The following is a 3,787-nucleotide window of genomic DNA, read 5'->3' as shown; positions in this document are numbered from 1 at the left end:
GGGACAGATGCCTCATCCAAGTTTGGCAGGTGCGCAGCAGGTCACAGCCAGGCAGCAGCCCCCACTGCCAGACTGCTGCAGTGGGTAAAGTGTGCAGGGAACTCTCAGGGCTGCTTCAGCAGTCCAGTTGGCACAAGGGGTAGTGTCCCCAGGTACCAGTTGGCTGGGCCCCAGGAGCTCCTGAGAGCTAGTAGCCCTGAGTTACTTGCCAGGGTGGCTTTTTATATCGCTGGGGACAGCACAGGGCTCTAGCTCCCCCTGAATGAAGATCCAGGAAGAGGCAGGCAGGGTTATTTTGCCCCTAGAAGCACAATTTGCTCCACAACAAAGTGCATGTCTGAGCACATGCACTGAGGCAGAAAGCCCCAGCTCAAATTTGCAGTGCTTCTATTTGAGCTGCTGCAAGCACACTTGCTTGCATGTGTGGACGCGCCCATGGGGGCCAAACCATCTTTCAGACCAGGTTGGCAAGGTTTCACTTACCTTAACTCCTCTTACCTTAACCCTAGCATATCACACAAATACAACTGAAGACTTGAATAGAATTGCTAACAATTAAATACATGTAAACCAAAGAATAGCCAAGCCAATACTCCAACAATGCTAATAAAATGGGATGTTAAAAAAATAAAATAAAATAAAAATCTATGCTGTCTGTACCATTAGTTTGCACCATATCCTGCTTCAGCTTTTCTGCATTGCTTTTATTTATTTATTCTGCAAAGCCTCATTCCAAGACTTTTGCAAATTATATAGAATGGACAGTTGTAAATTATAGTTACTCATGTTACATAACTTCTCCCACCAAGGAGCCAGGTAGAAGTGTTTACTGAAGCTTTTGTTTTTCTTTTTAAAAACACTCTGCAAATATCTTTGTAGATCTGATTTTATAGTGGAATTTTTTAACTAGTTTTAAGTACCATCATAAGCTGACTAGACCATGAATAAAGCCTCTCACCTGCAATATGCAGGACTGACTCAATTTCTCTCCCTCAGCTCAATACCCTGACAGGATTTTTATCATAGATTCCAGAGCTATTCTCTGCTACTCCTCCTTCCAGCCCCACTCTTGACTTTCCCTTACTGTTTGCTGGTTTCGTTTGCTTTGCGTCTGTTCCAAGGCTTCCAGTTTCTAAGCTGCCCTGAAACTTCTATAAAACCAAAAGCCTTTTTGCTCCTCAAAAACAGAACATCAGGAGTGACAGGGCAAGGTAAGTAGGAAAGCCAATAGCACCAACAGTGCCTTGGAGAACTCAGCTACAGTAGAGTCTCCCTTACTTATCTTCAGCATTATTTCCCCCTCATTTTTCTCCTTCTCCCTTCCCTACTCATTGTTTTCCTAATTTCTACCTATTTACATTCTCACTGACATCCTGCCACACTTTTAGCTTCTTTGATTCCTTAGAGATCTCAGAACAGCAGACTCCCTATGCCTGAAGAAGGGTGCTTGTGCCTGAAAGCTCGCAAAGAACTTTTTTCCAGTTAAAAGATATCTTCTTCTACCCAAAGAAGCTTGCCTGCTCAGTACCCAGCAGTCCCCTTCCCCTCTTAAAAAAAAAATCTGAATGCTCAGAAGTGTAGCTTCTCTCCACAACAACTGCAGCATTTGGGGGGGCTAATGCACCTCACATTTCTGCATAAATACAAGGGGCTTCTGTAGAGAGAACAAGTCATTCCAGCCATCCAAGGCTGGTTAGTAGAGAAAGTACCGGGTTTAACCACATGAACTGCCCACTGGTTCCTCTGTCTCCCAATGAAGTTTAGCTCCACCCCAGGTTTCTTTTTGGAGCCACTGCCTCACAACAGTTAGCTGTTAGCCTGTGCAAGCTTCAAAGTGTTCACACCCAGTCAAGCACATCACTTTTTACCCCTCTAAATTTAAGCTAGTCTTCCACCCCTTCCTCTGCATGCTCCTGCTCCTTTACCCTTCTTGCTTTTTCTCTCCTCATCAGCCCTACCACTTTCTGGGTACATCTTTTCAGTGTTAGTTTTCTCAGTCCCAGTGTAATAATAATATAGTAACTCCCTCTTTCTTTTCTCATGCTGCATTCTCTCCTACTGTCCACTATTAGTCTCCCCCTCTCTCTCCACCCAACCTCCTACACCTGTGATACATGTTCTCTCTCACTTCAGAAAGAACGCTTTCTCTGCCATCTCCACATTACCACGGTATTTGCCCTCAAATCAAAAAATGAAAGATTTATTTTCTGCGCATAAATGTCTAGAAAGTACCAGACTTCCAATAATTTGGAGAAAAGATAACATATCCTGAAACCCCAAAAGCCACCAGAGGACCTCCCTCACTACTCGGCCTTACATACAAAGTCATGGAGCACATAATCCTGAATAGAACAGAGAATATCATTGATCCCCAGCTTCCAGAAGAACAAGCTGGCTTTCAGAAGAAGTGGTGTACCACTGTCTAAGTTACTTTACTTGTATCAGACACAGAAAACGATTTGAAACAAGGCAGAAGACAGGCACAGTCTTTATTGATCTTACAGCTGCTTGTGACATGAAATGGCATCAGGGCCTCAAATATGAATTGCACTCCATGATACCCGACTGCAAGCTATGTGCATTCATGATGAACATGATCTCCAGCAAATCATTCAAACTCTCTACCAGCCAAGGAGAAAAAGCAGAGTATGAACCCTGAAGAATGGCAACCCCCCCCAAGGGTCAGTGCCTCTCAACATAAATATCTTAGACTTCCCGCATACAACATCCAAGCGATGCATGTATGCTGACAATGTTGTCATAGTAATGTAAGGAATACACATGACAGAACTGGAAAAGACACTGAGTACTGACACTGAACTCATTGCGACTACTCTCCACAAATGGCATTAATCTCTTCTGGTAGCTTCACTCTTCTACCTGGACAATCGTTGAGCCAAGAGCATGCTGAATATCAGAGTAGGCAACCACATCCTATCACATGAGCATTGGTGATGTGCAATTGACCGACAGTGCACCCACTGAGAGAAGCACCGACGATGCCCGCAAGTGGTCACCGCTTGCCACCCATCCCCCCTGACGCCAACACTGCCAGCAGCATCTGTGGGCTGTCACCGATCACTGCTGGATGCTGCCGACGCTGCCAACAGCATGTGGAGGTGGTTGCCAACAGCTGGTCTGCGCTCGCTGCTGACACTGCTGCGGCTGCCTGTGGGAGCTCCCTGCTCACCACCACCATACTCCCGCTGCCACTGCCTGCAGGTGGTTGCTGTGCTCCCCCAGCCTCCGGGGCACGCATCGTTCATGCCCATGGGTATATCCCAGCCTACCTAGAAGTCACATTAGATGGCTTCTTTACCTATAAACACCACAATCAGGAAGTCAGCAATAAAGTCTCTGCACAGGTAGTTACCTTAAGATGTTTAGCCAGCACAACATGGGATGCCAAACTCAAAGTGCTCAGAACCACTGCACTTGCAATGCTATAGTCCCCAGCAGAATACTGTACACCTGTATGGTCCAGAAGTTGTCACACTAAAAAGCCTGACACTATTTAACAGTGTGCTGAGATTCATAACTGACTGCACAACTTATACAGACAAATGTACTTCCTGTACTTTCGGGCATTAGACCAAGTGACATAAGATGACCGATTGTAAAATCATTACTGACAATAGAGTCAAGAGATGACAAAAATCACCTACTCCATCAACTGGTAACTGAAGACTCAAACAGATGGAGGCTTAGGAGGCTTAAAAGTTGTAAAATATTTCTACATGAAGCCCAAAAGCTTCTGGAAGAGAACCAAACCTATAGGCTAGGGAAA

The sequence above is a fragment of the Alligator sinensis genome, unplaced genomic scaffold, assembly GCF_000455745.1.
Source record: "Alligator sinensis unplaced genomic scaffold, ASM45574v1 scaffold377_1, whole genome shotgun sequence".
Classification (NCBI taxonomy): Eukaryota; Metazoa; Chordata; order Crocodylia; family Alligatoridae; genus Alligator; species Alligator sinensis.
Note: the sequence above shows the minus strand (reverse complement) of the source record.